General features: G+C 26.7%; 1 pseudogene across 1 annotated transcript; it reads right to left on the reverse strand.

Annotated features, from left to right (window-relative positions):
• Positions 1-785: 785 nt before the first annotated feature.
• LOC145093018 (3-epi-6-deoxocathasterone 23-monooxygenase CYP90C1-like) lies at positions 786-24,890 on the reverse strand (annotated as a pseudogene). The gene is made up of 7 exons (XR_013702730.1): positions 24,575-24,890; positions 3,194-3,533; positions 2,291-2,440; positions 1,941-2,222; positions 1,757-1,846; positions 1,396-1,581; positions 786-1,127 (listed from the first exon to the last, which is right to left on the reverse strand). The product of XR_013702730.1 is annotated as a 3-epi-6-deoxocathasterone 23-monooxygenase CYP90C1-like (transcript).
• Positions 24,891-25,169: the final 279 nt, after the last annotated feature.

Consider the following 25,169-nt stretch of genomic DNA (forward strand, 5'->3'; position numbering starts at 1 on the left):
CGTACGCCGGGTGTACCCTAGGTCAAAATGAAGGGAGAGGTCAAAATGGTAATAATAACAAAGAGGGATGGAAAATATGAATAATGATAACCAAAATCTTGAGTTTAGTGGGTTGTTATGTGTGTAGACAGCCCTCGGTGGACTCAATTCAACAGCAAATTAAATACCGAGAACAGGGGGCAAAAAATGTCCAATAGAGCAGCAAAGTCTTGGAATACATGAAATGCTTTCTTACTAGAATGGATCTTATTGAAGTTAAAGGTGTTTGGTGAAATTTTCATTTTGATTTTGTATATGAAAGTATTGGTCATTATTTGGCTAAAGATAGATATTAGCTATCATTTCTTATGTTCTATTACAAAAACAAGAATGTCCTCTACTAACTTTTTATTTTAGCAATTATTAATCAAAACAAAAATGTATTATCATATCTCCCCTACACCACACCCATCCACCCACCCACACAATCACGACACCCCTAAACGTATTAAAGATTTTGTGCTTTGATTTTTGTTATTTATCATAAATACATTATATCACCATCAATCATGCATAAAAAATTAAATTAATCTTGATTTACATATAACTTAATTAGGTCATGATATAACCTAGAAAAGAACTTCGCTAAAAGATATAGTGAAATACCCTTGATTTTTCTTGTACGTATCACCAATATCATATTTATCCGTATATGAATATGTCCAAGAATGCATTAACTAAATTAATAGGGTCAAATTGAACACTTATTTTATGTAAAAGAAAAACAGTATAAACCCAAAATTGAAGTTGACCGAAAACAAACCACCAAACGTTTTTTCATCATAATATATACACCTTATGCCCAAACAAATTGTAATAAATTTACCATGACTCATACGATTAATTATTAATCAAATATCTTTTTGTCACCAGTTTCATCTGGGTGTCACCTTGATAGGTAACTTTCTTTTTGTCTTAACCGTTGGAAAATAAACAATCTGATCTTCTTCCGCAACCCAAGTGTAACTCGTGACAAAATGATGAAGGAAAATACTGATTTCTAGCCTTGAGAACTCCAGACCGGGACACAACCGTTGTCCACCACCAAACGGTGTAAACTTGTTGCTGTTGACACTAGCTCCCGTTTTCTACACATAGATACCAATATAATGTAGATTCAGTAAACGTATAAAAATTATTTTACAAAGGGTTATTTTTCTAACAACCTCTAAGCTGACCTACACCACTCTGCACCAAATTAGGTAGACAGTGACCCACTAGGTGACTGACATAAGTCTCAATAGGAGTACACTCCGCACTGGAATTAAAACTTCCAAATTGTGGCTACTGAGACTTGAACCCGTGACCTAACAAAAGGTATAAATATTGTAAACATATAAAGCATCACTTATTTACCTCCCATCTCCATGGATCAAATTCATCGGGGTTTTCATAGTTTTCTTCATCCATATGAACGGAAGTCAATGATGCCAAAACACACCATCCTTTTGGGATCAAGTAGCCTTTGATTTCTACGTCTTCAAGAGCTTTTCTCCAAATCGCATTGATGATATTCGCCATCCGAAGAGTCTCACTTATAACCTATAATAAAATCCAATTTCTTTAGACCTCGTTTTTTACACAGACAAGACAATACAAGTTGTACTGTGTTTGACATGCATTATACCGACCGATGTCAAAAATAACAATATTTATAGTATTTTGCCCAATCCAAAAAGACATAAATACCCTCCCCATCTAAAGACACGAAACTTACGCCTTGAGTAAACGGAAGCGAGACATAATCGGTCCAAGCATACCCTTCGCCCGATTCATCCTTTCGCTTCTTTAATTCATCATTTTCCTCCTACCATTCATTAAAACTCATTCAAATCATAGCTCAAAGTCTCAAACAAGTTGTTGAAAAACATAAATGTATTCATTTCATAGTTGATACGCACCATAAGACAAGAAAGAGCCAGAGGATTATCACTCAAGTATTTGACAGCTAGAGTCATGATCATGGGCACCGAGTCTTCCCCAGGGATCATCATCTCAATAATGTTCCCACTGATGAAATCCAAGGGTAACCGTTGTTGGGTTCCATCTGATTCACCTGTATCTCTTAACAACACATCAATGGCGTCATTTGGTGAGCCTGAATCTTTTGTTTCTTTTTTCTCCATTGCTATTTTCCTATCATTCACAATCTTTCTCACCATCTTTAACATTCTTTCTTTAGCCTGCAATGTTTTGGAGTTACTGATCCACTGAGATTTGGTATTGAATTTATAATGAATGAATTAATTACCTGGAGAGATTTATACATTCTGAAACCTGGAAGTTTGATTGGTAGACAAATTAAGCCTTTGATGACTTCCATGAATTCTCTCTTGAGGAACTCCATATCTTCACCTGGCTCCACACTCATCAACACCCTCACAAGAATTTGGAAAGTAATCTGCGTCAGCAGCCATAAAAAAGTGAGTGCGTCATTGAAAGGGTGAAATTGAGATTCAAAATTGTGTAGACACTTGATGAAATTCTGTTTTGATATGATCACTTTACTCATAACTTCTTGAAAATGATCTATAGGGACAATCTATCGTTTGTAAGAATGAAATTCGGATTATGTTAGTTATTATACAAAGTTTAAATCGTTAGAAAAAGCCGAACTCTGACAACGTGCTTATAGTTTTGTAAATAAATTATAAAAAAGTGAAAATCGAGATGCAAATTTATGTAGATATGGAAAAAGAATGATTACCCACATCAAAACTATATAAAAGGTGATGATTTTAAGTGATCTTGATGAAATTCTATGTTTAGTGATTACCCAAAAAAGTCAAAGATTTCACCATGTTTCCTCTTAGATGTACTTACAGACGTATGAAAAAGAATGATTACCCACATCAGAAATCCAAAAAAAGTAACAGCTTTAGTTATCTTGATGAAGTTTTATGTTAATATGATCACACTAGTCGTAAGTTCTAGAAAACCATCTGCCAGTTTGACCACAAAAGTCAAAGATTTCACCATTTTCGTTTCCTCTTCGAAGTAATCATGTAAACATGGAAAATAACTAGCACCCACATCAAAACTTCATAAAAAGTAACAATTTTTTCGATCTTAAGGAAATTCCATATTGATATGATCACACTAATCATAAGTTCAAGAAAACGATATGTTTGACCACAAAAGTCAAATCGTGTACCTTTTTCGTTTCATCTTAGAGGTAAATAACAGGGTGGTGGGTATTTTTCCGATCGATCCAAGAAGACAATGCGAGCTTCACTGAGTTCTCAATATCTTTAGTGATGCGAGCTTTGAATTGAGGAGACCTCAAGAAACCTCCGATAATCGCATGCAATCTCTTTTGTAATCCGTCATTGATTTGCAGTATCGAAGATTCACCAAGCAACTCAATCACGGATTTTGGATAACTCGGGATGAAAACATTGCCTTGGTTTTGTAAAACCACTTTGTTCACATCCGGATCCGTTGACACAATAATTGGTCTACCCAAAATGTGCGTCTTAAACACCTTCCCATAACTATGAGAAATGAAACATAAATTTCTTAATTAGGTGTATAAAGATAGAGTTTATGTAAAGAAGGGATGATTTATATGTTTGTAAAGTAGTAAGAGAGAGATTATGAAACTAAAGAAGAAGTATTGATTTTATGCTAAATTTGTTATGAGATTGTACTTCAAATTCTACGTGATTAATTTTCATAGCTACTATTTTTCAAAGTAAAATGGTATAAAGGGATAAAGGGAAGCAAAAAGTATAAATCTTTAGTTATATTGTTCATGTAACAGCAGGGGTAAAATCGTCCATAAACTGTTAACAGAGGCATGGAAATGTACTTATGTGATAATCTTCATATCTATACTAATAATCTATACTAATAAATAAAACTCATTTTCTGCCACATGTCATGTTCTCATTGATTTGGACACATGACATTTTAATAGATTTTTAGAATTTATTTATTTCCACATGTAATTTTCTAATTTGTTCCCATATCATAACTTATTTCGGTTATAATATTGAGAGAAATAAATGCTTCCTTGAAAAACAATTGATATATTTATAATGAAATAAATGTCATAATTAATGAGAGCTCTAAAATTGATATTGATATTAAATTTAGTGTTTAAATATTGATATTAAATTTGTATTTTTAATAAACCCGTGTACTACACGGGTCTTACACCTAGTGATGTAATAAAGTAAAATTTTTGAAATGGAATGGGTATAACATATAAGTATTTATTTTGGAAATTTGTAGTTATGGAACCAATCTTTATGTAAGAAAGGTGCAACTGGAATGTTTATCAAGGGACAAAACTGTCATTTTTGTCTTATATGAACTATCATTTTTGTCAAGAGTATAATAACAATGTCGGAAAATTTTTAACTTTGAAAAGCATCAAACTATGATTTCATCAAAATTGTCAATACTATCATGTTAAAAAGCACCAAATGTAGGGGTATTTTAGTCACAAACTTTTAATGATAAAAAATATGTGTCTTTTTACATTAAAATATGTTAATGTTAACCAAAAATCTTTGATTTCAATTGGAACATTAAAAACTAGATACACTGTCCCATTTTATTTAGAAATTGAAATATGAGCAAAAAAAACTTTGCATTCAAAAGTCGAATTTTCCCGATTATCAAATACATAGATTGCAATTATTGAAGGTAGTAATGTGATAACATCGTATGAAAATGTGGTGGGATGAACAAATGCACTTTTATGTATAATTATTATTATTTTTTTGTTGATACAATGATGTTCAATTTCCCATGTTTATTTTATTTTAGATTCTTTTTTACTTTTTAGTAAAATATAACAACCCTTGACTTGCTTTATATTCAATTTGACCCCTTTCGTATCGAGAACTATCAACTATTAGCTATATTATATAGTTTTTAAAATCATTTAATTATCAATGCAATCTAAAAAGTAATATCTGATAATAACAACAAAAAACTATTTTGTACCTTTAGATGATTAGATCCATGACATCAATACTATAATAAAATATTGTTTATATGTTACCTTCAAAATGCTATAATTAAGTTAATAAATTTTCGCTTTTACAACTTGTACATTTGATAACTACAGTAAAAAAAAAATCTATAATTGTCAAATGTCAAAATGAACACAAAATCTTAAGTTCAAAACAACGTACAACTCTAAATGCATAAAATCCAAGCATGCAAATCATATTATTATTATTATTATTATTATTATTATTATTATTATTATTATTATTATTATTATTATTATTATTATTATTATTATTATCAGTAAATACCAATTTCTCAAAGAAAGAAGATAAGAGTTCACTTACAGAGACTTCCGTTTTTCCATGAAACTGATAGGACGAGAAGTGAATCCAGACGCAATGAATTCAATTGTTTCTCCGATCAACGGCCAACCTGAGCTGCCTCGTGGTGGTTGCAGGCGGCTCCGGCGGCGCTCCTCCTCTTGGTTATCTCCCAAACCTCATTTTCTGACAATCAGATACTTGTAAAATAACCATCCAAGAACAATCGATATGCAAATTAATTCCCAATTTCCAAACACCCATTTCATTTCCTCCATTCTTAATCCAAAAAAGCTTGAATCTGTGAATTCGGATATGAAACGGCGAACAACTCCTCTGTTCTTGAGGTGGGTGTTGTGTTTTGTGAAGAATGTTTTCTTTCTATGACGTTTGTAGTGAATTGGGAAGATTTTGAAATCTAAATAGAGCAGAAAAAGCAAGAGGCTTTCGAGTAATAAATATGAGAGAGAGAGAGAGAGGAGGATGGGTGTAAATGATTTTGACTTTCTCAAAACTTTCTCGATTTTGTCTTTGATTCAACTTGTTTTTTACATGGGATTCAATTCCTTTAAGAAAAATGATAAATCCTAGAAAATCCCTAACTGATTATTGTCAAAAAAATTTAACTGCCGATTGTTATTATAGTTACATGGGATTCACTTTTCCAGTTTTTCTCAAATCCAATTTTGCTACTTAGTTAATTTTGCTACAGATTTTAATTGTGTTCAGTAGAGTTTTTTTTGTTTGTTCTTTAGAATAGTAATACAGAATATCTTCATTCTTCAATCTGTTTGTTATTAGAGTTTTAATTCATTAGCTTTATAACTAATGTATATATTGCTTTTTTTTAAATTGATTCGATTGATGATTATGAGTTTATAATATAATTTTTTATTCCAGGAATAATGATAAGCTTTTAAAATAATAATAATATTAATAATAATAAGTAATAAATAAATAAACCAAGTTCTTATAAAAAGAATGATCTATCCAATAAAATAAATAAATTTTCTTGTGAGACATATATAGAATAAATGTTTAATATAGTATTAACAATGATATATTTGAGGTTGCTTTTGAAATATGAAAACTTGTTGTGAGCAACTGTAAGAAAATTTTAAAAAATATTGAGTTATTAAGATTAAAGTGTTTTTTTTAATTTAAATAAATAATTAGATAAATAAATAAAAGAAACTAATGAGGTTTTAATTTAAAATTTTTAAAGTTAAAAGGAAAGTCATTTAATAAAATAAATATATAAATTTATTATTACATTTATTGCAATTATTACATTTAAATAATATGTGGAATTTAATTAAATGTAAAAAAAACATAAAATATCATGTGGAAAAATTTTAATTAAAAATAACAAGTAGCCAAATCAATAAGAATGTAACATGTGGCAAAAATATTTTCATTTATTAGAGTATTAGTTATGAGACCCTTATACTATACGGGTTAGGTAAAACAAAAAATTAAATATGAAGGTTTAAACAAAAATTTATTTAAATTTGTAATTTAAACTTTAAAATTTGAATTTTAAAGGAAACATACTAAATACAGAACTGAGTAATAATATGTAATTTATTAACTATTTTTAATTAAGGCAATTATTAATTAAGATGTAAATATCATGTGTTAATTAAGTAAAGATAAAAAGAAAATGAGAAAATAACAAATGGAAAAACATTTATTCAAAAATATTAAATAATGTCATGTGTCCAAATGATGGGGAGATGATTTGTACACAATCTATACTAATAATCTATACTAATAAATAAAACTCATTTTCTGCCACATGTCATGTTCTCATTGATTTGGACACATGGCATTTTAATAGATTTTTAGAATTTATTTATTTCCACATGTAATTTTCTGATTTGTTCTCATATCATAACTTATTTCGGTTATAATATTGAGAGAAATAAATGCTTCCTTGAAAAACAATTGATATATTTATAATGAAATAAATGTCATAATTAATGAGAGCTCTAAAATTGATATTGATATTAAATTTAGTGTTAAAATATTGATATTAAATTTGTATTTTTAATAAACCCGTGTACTACACGGGTCTTACACCTAGTGATGTAATAAAGTAAAATTTTTGAAATGGAATGGGTATAACGTATAAGTATTTATTTTGGAAATTTGTAGTTATGGAACCAATCTTTATGTAAGAAAGGTGCAACTGGAATGTTTATCAAGGGACAAAACTGTCATTTTTGTCTTATATGAACTATCATTTTTGTCAAGAGTATAATAACAATGCCGGAAAATTTTAACTTTGAAAAACATCAAACTATGATGTCATCAAAATTGTCAATACTACCATGTTAAAAAGCACCAAATGTAGGGGTATTTTAGTCACAAACTTTTAATGATAAAAAATATGTATCTTTTTACACTAAAATATGTTAATGTCAACCAAAAATCTTTGATTTCAATTGGAACATTAAAAACTAGATACACTGTCCCATTTTATTTAGAAATTGAAATATGAGCAAAAAATACTTTGCATTCAAAAGTCGAATTTTCCCGATTATCAAATACATAGATTGCAATTATTGAAGGTAGTAATGTGATAACATCGTATGAAAATGTGGTGGGATGAACAAATGCACTTTTATGTATAATTATTATTTTTTTTGTTGATACAATGATGTTCAATTTCCCATGTTTATTTTATTTTAGATTCTTTTTTACTTTTTAGTAAAATATAACAACCCTTGACTTGCTTTATATTCAATTTGACCCCTTTCGTATCGAGAACTATCAACTATTAGCTATATTATATAATTTTTAAAATCATTTAATTATCAATGCAATCTAAAAAGTAATATATGATAATAACAACAAAAAACTATTTTGTACCTTTAGATGATTAGATCCATGACATCAATACTATAATAAAATATTGTTTATATGTTACCTTCAAAATGCTATAATTAAGTTAATAAATTTTCGCTTTTACAACTTGTACATTTGATAACTACAGTAAAAAAAAAATCTATAATTGTCAAATGTCAAAATGAACACAAAATCTTAAGTTCAAAACAACGTACAACTCTAAATGCATAAAATCCAAGCATGCAAAACATATTATTATTATTATTATTATTATTATTATTATTATTATTATTATTATTATTATTATTATTATTATTATTATTATCAGTAAATACCAATTTCTCAAAGAAAGAAGATAAGAGTTCACTTACAGAGACTTCCGTTTTTCCATGAAACTGACAGGACGAGAAGTGAATCCAGACGCAATGAATTCAATTGTTTCTCCGATCAACGGCTAACCTGAGCTGCCTCGTGGTGGTTGCAGGCGGCTCCGGCGGCGCTCCTCCTCTTGGTTATCTCCCAGACCCCATTTTCTGACAATCAGATACTTGTAAAATAACCATCCAAGAACAATCGATATGCAAATTAATTCCCAATTTCCAAACACCCATTTCATTTCCTCCATTCTTAATCCAAAAAAGCTTGAATCTGTGAATTCGGATATGAAATGGCGAACAACTCCTCTGTTCTTGAGGTGGGTGTTGTGTTTTGTGAGGAATGTTTTCTTTCTATGACGTTTGTAGTGAATTGGGAAGATTTTGAAATCTAAATAGACCAGAAAAAGCAAGAGGCTTTCGAGTAATAAATATGAGAGAGAGAGAGAGAGAGTGGAGGAGGATGGGTGTAAATGATATTGACTTTCTCAAAACTTTCTCGATTCGATTCTCTCTTGATTCAACTTGTTTTTTACATGGGATTCAATTCCTTTAAGAAAAATGATAAATCCCAGAAAATCCCCAACTTATTATTGTTTCGCTACCGACTCTTATAGTTACATTGGATTCACTTTTCCAGTTTTTGTCAAATCCAATTTTGCTACTTAGTTAATTTTGCTACAGATTTTAATTGTGTTCAGTAGAGTTTTTTTTTTGTTTGTTCTTTTGAATAGTAATACAGAATATCTTCATTCTTCAATCTGTTTGTTATTAGAGTTTTAATTCATTAGCTTTATAACTAATGTATATATTATTTTTTTTTAAATTGATTCGATTGATGATTATGAGTTTATAATATAATTTTTTATTCCAGGAATAATGATAAGCTTTTAAAAAAATAATAATAATAATAAGTAATAAATAAATAAACCAAGTTCTTATAAAAAGAATGATCTGTCCAATAAAATAAATAAATTTTCTTGTGAGACATATATAGAATAAATGTTTAATATAGTATTAACAATGATATATTTGAGGTTGCTTTTGAAATATGAAAACTTGTGGTGAGCAACTGTAAGAAAATTTTAAAAAATATTGAGTTATTAAGATTAAAGTGTTTTTTTTTAATTTAAATAAATAATTCAAATAAATAAATAAAAGAAACTAATGAGGTTTTAATTTAAAATTTTTAAAGTTAAAAGGAAAGTCGTTTAATAAAATAAATATATAAATTTATTATTACATTTATTGCAATTATTACATTTAAATAATATGTGGAATTTAATTAAATGTAAAAAAAACATAAAATGTCATGTGGAAAAATTTTAATTAAAAATAACAAGTAGCCAAATCAATAAGAATGTAACATGTGGCAAAAATATTTTCATTTATTAGAGTATTAGTTATGAGACCCTTATACTATACGGGTTAGGTAAAACAAAAAATTAAATATGAAGGTTTAAACAAAAATTTATTTAAATTTGTAATTTAAACTTTAAAATTTGAATTTTAAAGGAAACATACTAAATACAATACTGAGTAATAATATGTAATTTATTAACTATTTTTAATTAAGGCAATTATTAATTAAGATGTAAATATCATGTGTTAATTAAGTAAAGATAAAAAGAAAATGAGAAAATAACAAATGGAAAAACATTTATTCAAAAATATTAAATAATGTCATGTGTCCAAATGATGGGGAGATGATTTGTACACAATCTATACTAATAATCTATACTAATAAATAAAACTCATTTTCTGCCACATGTCATGTTCTCATTGATTTGGACACATGGCATTTTAATAGATTTTTATAATTTATTTATTTCCACATGTAATTTTCTGATTTGTTCCCATATCATAACTTATTTCGGTTATAATATTGAGAGAAATAAATGCTTCCTTGAAAAACAATTGATATATTTATAATGAAATAAATGTCATAATTAATGAGAGCTCTAAAATTGATATTGATATTAAATTTAGTGTTAAAATATTGATATTAAATTTGTATTTTTAATAAACCCGTGTACTACACGGGTCTTACACCTAGTGATGTAATAAAGTAAAATTTTTGAAATGGAATGGGTATAACGTATAAGTATTTATTTTGGAAATTTGTAGTTATGGAACCAATCTTTATGTAAGAAAGGTGCAACTGGAATGTTTATCAAGGGACAAAACTGTCATTTTTGTCTTACATGAACTATCATTTTTGTCAAGAGTATAATAACAATGCCGGAAAATTTTAACTTTGAAAAGCATCAAACTATGATGTCATCAAAATTGTCAATACTACCATGTTAAAAAGCACCAAATGTAGGGGTATTTTAGTCACAAACTTTTAATGATAAAAAATATGTGTCTTTTTACATTAAAATATGTTAATGTCAATCAAAAACTTTGATTTCAATTGGAACATTAAAAACTAGATACACTGTCCCATTTTATTTAGAAATTGAAATATGAGCAAAAAATACTTTGCATTCAAAAGTCGAATTTTCCCGATTATCAAATACATAGATTGCAATTATTGAAGGTAGTAATGTGATAACATCGTATGAAAATGTGGTGGGATGAACAAATGCACTTTTATGTATAATTATTATTATTTTTTTGTTGATACAATGATGTTCAATTTCCCATGTTTATTTTATTTTAGATTCTTTTTTACTTTTTAGTAAAATATAACAACCCTTGACTTGCTTTATATTCAATTTGACCCCTTTCGTATCGAGAACTATCAACTATTAGCTATATTATATAATTTTTAAAATCATTTAATTATCAATGCAATCTAAAAAGTAATATATGATAATAACAACAAAAAACTATTTTGTACCTTTAGATGATTAGATCCATGACATCAATACTATAATAAAATATTGTTTATATGTTACCTTCAAAATGCTATAATTAAGTTAATAAATTTTCGCTTTTACAACTTGTACATTTGATAACTACAGTAAAAAAAAAATCTATAATTGTCAAATGTCAAAATGAACACAAAATCTTAAGTTCAAAACAACGTACAACTCTAAATGCATAAAATCCAAGCATGCAAAACATATTATTATTATTATTATTATTATTATTATTATTATTATTATTATTATTATTATTATTATTATTATTATTATTATTATTATCAGTAAATACCAATTTCTCAAAGAAAGAAGATAAGAGTTCACTTACAGAGACTTCCGTTTTTCCATGAAACTGACAGGACGAGAAGTGAATCCAGACGCAATGAATTCAATTGTTTCTCCGATCAACGGCTAACCTGAGCTGCCTCGCGGTGGTTACAGGCGGCTCCGGCGGCGCTCCTCCTCTTGGTTATCTCCCAGACCCCATTTTCTGACAATCAGATACTTGTAAAATAACCATCCAAGAACAATCGATATGCAAATTAATTCCCAATTTCCAAACACCCATTTCATTTCCTCCATTCTTAATCCAAAAAAGCTTGAATCTGTGAATTCGGATATGAAATGGCGAACAACTCCTCTGTTCTTGAGGTGGGTGTTGTGTTTTGTGAGGAATGTTATCTTTCTATGACGTTTGTAGTGAATTGGGAAGATTTTGAAATCTAAATAGACCAGAAAAAGCAAGAGGCTTTCGAGTAATAAATATGAGAGAGAGAGAGAGTGGAGGAGGATGGGTGTAAATGATATTGACTTTCTCAAAACTTTCTCGATTCGATTCTCTCTTGATTCAACTTGTTTTTTACATGGGATTCAATTCCTTTAAGAAAAATGATAAATCCCAGAAAATCCCCAACTTATTATTGTTTCGCTACCGACTCTTATAGTTACATTGGATTCACTTTTCCAGTTTTTCTCAAATCCAATTTTGCTACTTAGTTAATTTTGCTACAGATTTTAATTGTGTTCAGTAGAGTTTTTTTTTTGTTTGTTCTTTTGAATAGTAATACAGAATATCTTCATTCTTCAATTTGTTTGTTATTAGAGTTTTAATTCATTAGCTTTATAACTAATGTATATATTGTTTTTTTTTAAATTGATTCGATTGATGATTATGAGTTTATAATATAATTTTTTATTCCAGGAATAATGATAAGCTTTTAAAATAATAATAATAATAATAAGTAATAAATAAATAAACCAAGTTCTTATAAAAAGAATGATTTGTCCAATAAAATAAATAAATTTTCTTGTGAGACATATATAGAATAAATGTTTAATATAGTATTAACAATGATATATTTGAGGTTGCTTTTGAAATATGAAAACTTGTGGTGAGCAACTGTAAGAAAATTTTAAAAAATATTGAGTTATTAAGATTAAAGTGTTTTTTTTTTAATTTAAATAAATAATTCAGATAAATAAATAAAAGAAACTAATGAGGTTTTAATTTAAAATTTTTAAAGTTAAAAGGAAAGTTGTTTAATAAAATAAATATATAAATTTATTATTACATTTATTGCAATTATTACATTTAAATAATATGTGGAATTTAATTAAATGTAAAAAAAACATAAAATGTCATGTGGAAAAATTTTAATTAAAAATAACAAGTAGCCAAATCAATAAGAATGTAACATGTGGCAAAAATATTTTCATTTATTAGAGTATTAGTTATGAGACCCTTATACTATACGGGTTAGGTAAAACAAAAAATTAAATATGAAGGTTTAAACAAAAATTTATTTAAATTTGTAATTTAAACTTTAAAATTTGAATTTTAAAGGAAACATACTAAATACAATACTGAGTAATAATATGTAATTTATTAACTATTTTTAATTAAGGCAATTATTAATTAAGATGTAAATATCATGTGTTAATTAAGTAAAGATAAAAAGAAAATGAGAAAATAACAAATGAAAAAACATTTATTCAAAAATATTAAATAATGTCATGTGTCCAAATGATGGGGAGATGATTTGTACACAATCTATACTAATAATCTATACTAATAAATAAAACTCATTTTCTGCCACATGTCATGTTCTCATTGATTTGGACACATGGCATTTTAATAGATTTTTATAATTTATTTATTTCCACATGTAATTTTCTGATTTGTTCCCATATCATAACTTATTTCGGTTATAATATTGAGAGAAATAAATGCTTCCTTGAAAAACAATTGATATATTTATAATGAAATAAATGTCATAATTAATGAGAGCTCTAAAATTGATATTGATATTAAATTTAGTGTTAAAATATTGATATTAAATTTGTATTTTTAATAAACCCGTGTACTACACGGGTCTTACACCTAGTGATGTAATAAAGTAAAATTTTTGAAATGGAATGGGTATAACGTATAAGTATTTATTTTGGAAATTTGTAGTTATGGAACCAATCTTTATGTAAGAAAGGTGCAACTGGAATGTTTATCAAGGGACAAAACTGTCATTTTTGTCTTACATGAACTATCATTTTTGTCAAGAGTATAATAACAATGCCGGAAAATTTTAACTTTGAAAAGCATCAAACTATGATGTCATCAAAATTGTCAATACTACCATGTTAAAAAGCACCAAATGTAGGGGTATTTTAGTCACAAACTTTTAATGATAAAAAATATGTGTCTTTTTACATTAAAATATGTTAATGTCAACCAAAAACTTTGATTTCAATTGGAACATTAAAAACTAGATACACTGTCCCATTTTATTTAGAAATTGAAATATGAGCAAAAAATACTTTGCATTCAAAAGTCGAATTTTCCCGATTATCAAATACATAGATTGCAATTATTGAAGGTAGTAATGTGATAACATCGTATGAAAATGTGGTGGGATGAACAAATGCACTTTTATGTATAATTATTATTATTTTTTTGTTGATACAATGATGTTCAATTTCCCATGTTTATTTTATTTTAGATTCTTTTTTACTTTTTAGTAAAATATAACAACCCTTGACTTGCTTTATATTCAATTTGACCCCTTTCGTATCGAGAACTATCAACTATTAGCTATATTATATAATTTTTAAAATCATTTAATTATCAATGCAATCTAAAAAGTAATATATGATAATAACAACAAAAAACTATTTTGTACCTTTAGATGATTAGATCCATGACATCAATACTATAATAAAATATTGTTTATATGTTACCTTCAAAATGCTATAATTAAGTTAATAAATTTTCGCTTTTACAACTTGTACATTTGATAACTACAGTAAAAAAAAATCTATAATTGTCAAATGTCAAAATGAACACAAAATCTTAAGTTCAAAACAACGTACAACTCTAAATGCATAAAATCCAAGCATGCAAAACATATTATTATTATTATTATTATTATTATTATTATTATTATTATTATTATTATTATTATTATTATTATCAGTAAATACCAATTTCTCAAAGAAAGAAGATAAGAGTTCACTTACAGAGACTTCCGTTTTTCCATGAAACTGACAGGACGAGAAGTGAATCCAGACGCAATGAATTCAATTGTTTCTCCGATCAACGGCTAACCTGAGCTGCCTCGCGGTGGTTACAGGCGGCTCCGGCGGCGCTCCTCCTCTTGGTTATCTCCCAGACCCCATTTTCTGACAATCAGATACTTGTAAAATAACCATCCAAGAACAATCGATATGCAAATTAATTCCCAATTTCCAAACACCCATTTCATTTCCTCCATTCTTAATCCAAAAAAGCTTGAATCTGTGAATTCGGATATGAAATGGCGAACAACTCCTCTGTTCTTGAGGTGGGTGTTGTGTTTTGTGAGGAATGTTATCTTTCTATGACGTTTGTAGTGAATTGGGAAGATTTTGAAATCTAAATAGACCAGAAAAAGCAAGAGGCTTTCGAGTAATAAATATGAGAGAGAGAGAGAGAGTGGAGGAGGATGGGTGTAAATGATATTGACTTTCTCAAAACTTTCTCGATTCGATTCTCTCTTGATTCAACTTGTTTTTTACATGGGATTCAATTCCTTTAAGAAAAATGATAAATCCCAGAAAATCCCCAACTTATTATTGTTTCGCTACCGACTCTTATAGTTACATTGGATTCACTTTTCCAGTTTTTCTCAAATCCAATTTTGCTACTTAGTTAATTTTGCTACAGATTTTAATTGTGTTCAGTAGAGTTTTTTTTTTGTTTGTTCTTTTGAATAGTAATACAGAATATCTTCATTCTTCAATCTGTTTGTTATTAGAGTTTTAATTCATTAGCTTTATAACTAATGTATATATTGTTTTTTTTTAAATTGATTCGATTGATGATTATGAGTTTATAATATAATTTTTTATTCCAGGAATAATGATAAGCTTTTAAAAAAATAATAATAATAATAAGTAATAAATAAATAAACCAAGTTCTTATAAAAAGAATGATTTGTCCAATAAAATAAATAAATTTTCTTGTGAGACATATATAGAATAAATGTTTAATATAGTATTAACAATGATATATTTGAGGTTGCTTTTGAAATATGAAAACTTGTGGTGAGCAACTGTAAGAAAATTTTAAAAAATATTGAGTTATTAAGATTAAAGTGTTTTTTTTTTAATTTAAATAAATAATTCAGATAAATAAATAAAAGAAACTAATGAGGTTTTAATTTAAAATTTTTAAAGTTAAAAGGAAAGTTGTTTAATAAAATAAATATATAAATTTATTATTACATTTATTGCAATTATTACATTTAAATAATATGTGGAATTTAATTAAATGTAAAAAAAACATAAAATGTCATGTGGAAAAATTTTAATTAAAAATAACAAGTAGCCAAATCAATAAGAATGTAACATGTGGCAAAAATATTTTCATTTATTAGAGTATTAGTTATGAGACCCTTATACTATACGGGTTAGGTAAAACAAAAAATTAAATATGAAGGTTTAAACAAAAATTTATTTAAATTTGTAATTTAAACTTTAAAATTTGAATTTTAAAGGAAACATACTAAATACAATACTGAGTAATAATATGTAATTTATTAACTATTTTTAATTAAGGCAATTATTAATTAAGATGTAAATATCATGTGTTAATTAAGTAAAGATAAAAAGAAAATGAGAAAATAACAAATGGAAAAACATTTATTCAAAAATATTAAATAATGTCATGTGTCCAAATGATGGGGAGATGATTTGTACACAATCTATACTAATAATCTATACTAATAAATAAAACTCATTTTCTGCCACATGTCATGTTCTCATTGATTTGGACACATGGCATTTTAATAGATTTTTAGAATTTATTTATTTCCACATGTAATTTTCTGATTTGTTCCCATATCATAACTTATTTCGGTTATAATATTGAGAGAAATAAATGCTTCATTGAAAAACAATTGATATATTTATAATGAAATAAATGTCATAATTAATGAGAGCTCTAAAATTGATATTGATATTAAATTTAGTGTTAAAATATTGATATTAAATTTGTATTTTTAATAAACCCGTGTACTACACGGGTCTTACACCTAGTGATGTAATAAAGTAAAATTTTTGAAATGGAATGGGTATAACGTATAAGTATTTATTTTGGAAATTTGTAGTTATGGAACCAATCTTTATGTAAGAAAGGTGCAACTGGAATGTTTATCAAGGGACAAAACTGTCATTTTTGTCTTATATGAACTATCATTTTTGTCAAGAGTATAATAACAATGCCGGAAAATTTTAACTTTGAAAAGCATCAAACTATGATGTCATCAAAATTGTCAATACTACCATGTTAAAAAGCACCAAATGTAGGGGTATTTTAGTCACAAACTTTTAATGATAAAAAATATGTGTCTTTTTACATTAAAATATGTTAATGTCAACCAAAAACTTTGATTTCAATTGGAACATTAAAAACTAGATACACTGTCCCATTTTATTTAGAAATTGAAATATGAGCAAAAAAAACTTTGCATTCAAAAGTCGAATTTTCCCGATTATCAAATACATAGATTGCAATTATTGAAGGTAGTAATGTGATAACATCGTATGAAAATGTGGTGGGATGAACAAATGCACTTTTATGTATAATTATTATTTTTTTTGTTGATACAATGATGTTCAATTTCCCATGTTTATTTTATTTTAGATTCTTTTTTACTTTTTAGTAAAATATAACAACCCTTGACTTGCTTTATATTCAATTTGACCCCTTTCGTATCGAGAACTATCAACTATTAGCTATATTATATAATTTTTAAAATCATTTAATTATCAATGCAATCTAAAAAGTAATATATGATAATAACAACAAAAAACTATTTTGTACCTTTAGATGATTAGATCCATGACATCAATACTATAATAAAATATTGTTTATATGTTACCTTCAAAATGCTATAATTAAGTTAATAAATTTTCGCTTTTACAACTTGTACATTTGATAACTACAGTAAAAAAAAAATCTATAATTGTCAAATGTCAAAATGAACACAAAATCTTAAGTTCAAAACAACGTACAACTCTAAATGCATAAAATCCAAGCATGCAAAACATATTATTATTATTATTATTATTATTATTATTATTATTATTATTATTATTATTATTATTATTATTATTATTATTATTATTATTATTATTATTATTATTATCAGTAAATACCAATTTCTCAAAGAAAGAAGATAAGAGTTCACTTACAGAGACTTCCGTTTTTCCATGAAACTGACAGGACGAGAAGTGAATCCAGACGCAATGAATTCAATTGTTTCTCCGATCAACGGCTAACCTGAGCTGCCTCGCGGTGGTTACAGGCGGCTCCGGCGGCGCTCCTCCTCTTGGTTATCTCCCAGACCCCATTTTCTGACAATCAGATACTTGTAAAATAACCATCCAAGAACAATCGATATGCAAATTAATTCCCAATTTCCAAACACCCATTTCATTTCCTCCATTCTTAATCCAAAAAAGCTTGAATCTGTGAATTCGGATATGAAATGGCGAACAACTCCTCTGTTCTTGAGGTGGGTGTTGTGTTTTGTGAGGAATGTTATCTTTCTATGACGTTTGTAGTGAATTGGGAAGATTTTGAAATCTAAATAGACCAGAAAAAGCAAGAGGCTTTCGAGTAATAAATATGAGAGAGAGAGAGAGAGAGTGGAGGAGGATGGGTGTAAATGATATTGACTTTCTCAAAACTTTCTCGATTCGATTCTCTCTTGATTCAACTTGTTTTTTACATGGGATTCAATTCCTTTAAGAAAAATGATAAATCCCAGAAAATCCCCAACTTATTATTGTTTCGCTACCGACTCTTATAGTTACATTGGATTCACTTTTCCAGTTTTTCTCAAATCCAATTTTGCTACTTAGTTAATTTTGCTACAGATTTTAATTGTGTTCAGTAGAGTTTTTTTTTTGTTTGTTCTTTTGAATAGTAATACAGAATATCTTCATTCTTCAATCTGTTTGTTATTAGAGTTTTAATTCATTAGCTTTATAACTAATGTATATATTGTTTTTTTTTAAATTGATTCGATTGATGATTATGAGTTTATAATATAATTTTTTATTCCAGGAATAATGATAAGCTTTTAAAAAAATAATAATAATAATAAGTAATAAATAAATAAACCAAGTTCTTATAAAAAGAATGATCTGTCCAATAAAATAAATAAATTTTCTTGTGAGACATATATAGAATAAATGTTTAATATAGTATTAACAATGATATATTTGAGGTTGCTTTTGAAATATGAAAACTTGTGGTGAGCAACTGTAAGAAAATTTTAAAAAATATTGAGTTATTAAGATTAAAGTGTTTTTTTTTAATTTAAATAAATAATTCAGATAAATAAATAAAAGAAACTAATGAGGTTTTAATTTAAAATTTTTAAAGTTAAAAGGAAAGTCGTTTAATAAAATAAATATATAAATTTATTATTACATTTATTGCAATTATTACATTTAAATAATATGTGGAATTTAATTAAATGTAAAAAAAACATAAAATGTCATGTGGAAAAATTTTAATTAAAAATAACAAGTAGCCAAATCAATAAGAATGTAACATGTGGCAAAAATATTTTCATTTATTAGAGTATTAGTTATGAGACCCTTATACTATACGGGTTAGGTAAAACAAAAAATTAAATATGAAGGTTTAAACAAAAATTTATTTAAATTTGTAATTTAAAATTTAAAATTTGAATTTTAAAGGAAACATACTAAATACAATACTGAGTAATAATATGTAATTTATTAACTATTTTTAATTAAGGCAATTATTAATTAAGATGTAAATATCATGTGTTAATTAAGTAAAGATAAAAAGAAAATGAGAAAATAACAAATGGAAAAACATTTATTCAAAAATATTAAATAATGTCATGTGTCCAAATGATGGGGAGATGATTTGTACACAATCTATACTAATAATCTATACTAATAAATAAAACTCATTTTCTGCCACATGTCATGTTCTCATTGATTTGGACACATGGCATTTTAATAGATTTTTAGAATTTATTTATTTCCACATGTAATTTTCTGATTTGTTCCCATATCATAACTTATTTCGGTTATAATATTGAGAGAAATAAATGCTTCCTTGAAAAACAATTGATATATTTATAATGAAATAAATGTCATAATTAATGAGAGCTCTAAAATTGATATTGATATTAAATTTAGTGTTAAAATATTGATATTAAATTTGTATTTTTAATAAACCCGTGTACTACACGGGTCTTACACCTAGTGATGTAATAAAGTAAAATTTTTGAAATGGAATGGGTATAACGTATAAGTATTTATTTTGGAAATTTGTAGTTATGGAACAAATCTTTATGTAAAAAAGGTGCAACTGGAATGTTTATCAAGGGACAAAACTGTCATTTTTGTTTTATATGAACTATCATTTTTGTCAAGAGTATAATAACAATGCCGGAAAATTTTAACTTTGAAAAGCATCAAACTATGATTTCATCAAAATTGTCAATACTACCATGTTAAAAAGCACCAAATGTAGGGGTATTTTAGTCACAAACTTTTAATGATAAAAAATATGTGTCTTTTTACATTAAAATATGTTAATGTTAACCAAAAATCTTTGATTTCAATTGGAACATTAAAAACTAGATACACTGTCCCATTTTATTTAGAAATTGAAATATGAGCAAAAAAAACTTTGCATTCAAAAGTCGAATTTTCCCGATTATCAAATACATAGATTGCAATTATTGAAGGTAGTAATGTGATAACATCGTATGAAAATGTGGTGGGATGAACAAATGCACTTTTATGTATAATTATTATTTTTTTTGTTGATACAATGATGTTCAATTTCCCATGTTTATTTTATTTTAGATTCTTTTTTACTTTTTAGTAAAATATAACAACCCTTGACTTGCTTTATATTCAATTTGACCCCTTTCGTATCGAGAACTATCAACTATTAGCTATATTATATAATTTTTAAAATCATTTAATTATCAATGCAATCTAAAAAGTAATATATGATAATAACAACAAAAAACTATTTTGTACCTTTAGATGATTAGATCCATGACATCAATACTATAATAAAATATTGTTTATATGTTACCTTCAAAATGCTATAATTAAGTTAATAAATTTTCGCTTTTACAACTTGTACATTTGATAACTACAGTAAAAAAAAAATCTATAATTGTCAAATGTCAAAATGAACACAAAATCTTAAGTTCAAAACAACGTACAACTCTAAATGCATAAAATCCAAGCATGCAAAACATATTATTATTATTATTATTATTATTATTATTATTATTATTATTATTATTATTATTATTATTATTATTATTATTATTATTATTATTATTATTATTATTATTATCAGTAAATACCAATTTCTCAAAGAAAGAAGATAAGAGTTCACTTACAGAGACTTCCGTTTTTCCATGAAACTGACAGGACGAGAAGTGAATCCAGACGCAATGAATTCAATTGTTTCTCCGATCAACGGCTAACCTGAGCTGCCTCGCGGTGGTTACAGGCGGCTCCGGCGGCGCTCCTCCTCTTGGTTATCTCCCAGACCCCATTTTCTGACAATCAGATACTTGTAAAATAACCATCCAAGAACAATCGATATGCAAATTAATTCCCAATTTCCAAACACCCATTTCATTTCCTCCATTCTTAATCCAAAAAAGCTTGAATCTGTGAATTCGGATATGAAATGGCGAACAACTCCTCTGTTCTTGAGGTGGGTGTTGTGTTTTGTGAGGAATGTTTTCTTTCTATGACGTTTGTAGTGAATTGGGAAGATTTTGAAATCTAAATAGACCAGAAAAAGCAAGAGGCTTTCGAGTAATAAATATGAGAGAGAGAGAGAGAGTGGAGGAGGATGGGTGTAAATGATATTGACTTTCTCAAAACTTTCTCGATTCGATTCTCTCTTGATTCAACTTGTTTTTTACATGGGATTCAATTCCTTTAAGAAAAATGATAAATCCCAGAAAATCCCCAACTTATTATTGTTTCGCTACCGACTCTTATAGTTACATTGGATTCACTTTTCCAGTTTTTCTCAAATCCAATTTTGCTACTTAGTTAATTTTGCTACAGATTTTAATTGTGTTCAGTAGAGTTTTTTTTTTGTTTGTTCTTTTGAATAGTAATACAGAATATCTTCATTCTTCAATCTGTTTGTTATTAGAGTTTTAATTCATTAGCTTTATAACTAATGTATATATTGTTTTTTTTTAAATTGATTCGATTGATGATTATGAGTTTATAATATAATTTTTTATTCCAGGAATAATGATAAGCTTTTAAAATAATAATAATAATAATAAGTAATAAATAAATAAACCAAGTTCTTATAAAAAGAATGATCTGTCCAATAAAATAAATAAATTTTCTTGTGAGACATATATAGAATAAATGTTTAATATAGTATTAACAATGATTTATTTGAGGTTGCTTTTGAAATATGAAAACTTGTGGTGAGCAACTGTAAGAAAATTTTAAAAAATATTGAGTTATTAAGATTAAAGTGTTTTTTTTTAATTTAAATAAATAATTCAGATAAATAAATAAAAGAAACTAATGAGGTTTTAATTTAAAATTTTTAAAGTTAAAAGGAAAGTCGTTTAATAAAATAAATATATAAATTTATTATTACATTTATTGCAATTATTACATTTAAATAATATGTGGAATTTAATTAAATGTAAAAAAAACATAAAATGTCATGTGGAAAAATTTTAATTAAAAATAACAAGTAGCCAAATCAATAAGAATGTAACATGTGGCAAAAATATTTTCATTTATTAGAGTATTAGTTATGAGACCCTTATACTATACGGGTTAGGTAAAACAAAAAATTAAATATGAAGGTTTAAACAAAAATTTATTTAAATTTGTAATTTAAACTTTAAAATTTGAATTTTAAAGGAAACATACTAAATACAATACTGAGTAATAATATGTAATTTATTAACTATTTTTAATTAAGGCAATTATTAATTAAGATGTAAATATCATGTGTTAATTAAGTAAAGATAAAAAGAAAATGAGAAAATAACAAATGGAAAAACATTTATTCAAAAATATTAAATAATGTCATGTGTCCAAATGATGGGGAGATGATTTGTACACAATCTATACTAATAATCTATACTAATAAATAAAACTCATTTTCTGCCACATGTCATGTTCTCATTGATTTGGACACATGGCATTTTAATAGATTTTTAGAATTTATTTATTTCCACATGTAATTTTCTGATTTGTTCCCATATCATAACTTATTTCGGTTATAATATTGAGAGAAATAAATGCTTCCTTGAAAAACAATTGATATATTTATAATGAAATAAATGTTATAATTAATGAGAGCTCTAAAATTGATATTGATATTAAATTTAGTGTTAAAATATTGATATTAAATTTGTATTTTTAATAAACCCGTGTACTACACGGGTCTTACACCTAGTGATGTAATAAAGTAAAATTTTTGAAATGGAATGGGTATAACGTATAAGTATTTATTTTGGAAATTTGTAGTTATGGAACCAATCTTTATGTAAAAAAGGTGCAACTGGAATGTTTATCAAGGGACAAAACTGTCATTTTTGTCTTATATGAACTATCATTTTTGTCAAGAGTATAATAACAATGCCGGAAAATTTTAACTTTGAAAAGCATCAAACTATGATTTCATCAAAATTGTCAATACTACCATGTTAAAAAGCACCAAATGTAGGGGTATTTTAGTCACAAACTTTTAATGATAAAAAATATGTGTCTTTTTACATTAAAATATGTTAATGTTAACCAAAAATCTTTGATTTCAATTGGAACATTAAAAACTAGATACACTGTCCCATTTTATTTAGAAATTGAAATATGAGCAAAAAAAACTTTGCATTCAAAAGTCGAATTTTCCCGATTATCAAATACATAGATTGCAATTATTGAAGGTAGTAATGTGATAACATCGTATGAAAATGTGGTGGGATGAACAAATGCACTTTTATGTATAATTATTATTATTTTTTTGTTGATACAATGATGTTCAATTTCCCATGTTTATTTTATTTTAGATTTTTTTTTACTTTTTAGTAAAATATAACAACCCTTGACTTGCTTTATATTCAATTTGACCCCTTTCGTATCGAGAACTATCAACTATTAGCTATATTATATAGTTTTTAAAATCATTTAATTATCAATGCAATCTAAAAAGTAATATCTGATAATAACAACAAAAAACTATTTTGTACCTTTAGATGATTAGATCCATGACATCAATACTATAATAAAATATTGTTTATATGTTACCTTCAAAATGCTATAATTAAGTTAATAAATTTTCGCTTTTACAACTTGTACATTTGATAACTACAGTAAAAAAAAAATCTATAATTGTCAAATGTCAAAATGAACACAAAATCTTAAGTTCAAAACAACGTACAACTCTAAATGCATAAAATCCAAGCATGCAAATCATATTATTATTATTATTATTATTATTATTATTATTATTATTATTATTATTATTATTATTATTATTATTATTATTATTATTATTATTATTATCAGTAAATACCAATTTCTCAAAGAAAGAAGATAAGAGTTCACTTACAGAGACTTCCGTTTCTCCATGAAACTGACAGGACGAGAAGTGAATCCAGACGCAATGAATTCAATTGTTTCTCCGATCAACGGCCAACCTGAGCTGCCTCGTGGTGGTTGCAGGCGGCTCCGGCGGCGCTCCTCCTCTTGGTTATCTCCCAAACCCCATTTTCTGACAATCAGATACTTGTAAAATAACCATCCAAGAACAATCGATATGCAAATTAATTCCCAATTTCCAAACACCCATTTCATTTCCTCCATTCTTAATCCAAAAAAGCTTGAATCTGTGAATTCGGATATGAAACGGCGAACAACTCCTCTGTTCTTGAGGTGGGTGTTGTGTTTTGTGAAGAATGTTTTCTTTCTATGACGTTTGTAGTGAATTGGGAAGATTTTGAAATCTAAATAGACCAGAAAAAGCAAGAGGCTTTCGAGTAATAAATATGAGAGAGAGAGAGAGGAGGATGGGTGTAAATGATATTGACTTTCTCAAAACTTTCTCGATTCGATTCTCTCTTGATTCAACTTGTTTTTTACATGGGATTCAATTCCTTTAAGAAAAATGATAAATCCCAGAAAATCCCCAACTTATTATTGTTTCA

The sequence above is a fragment of the Lactuca serriola genome, chromosome 3, assembly GCF_051521515.1.
Source record: "Lactuca serriola cultivar US96UC23 chromosome 3, Lser_US96UC23_V15, whole genome shotgun sequence".
Classification (NCBI taxonomy): domain Eukaryota; kingdom Viridiplantae; phylum Streptophyta; class Magnoliopsida; order Asterales; family Asteraceae; genus Lactuca; species Lactuca serriola.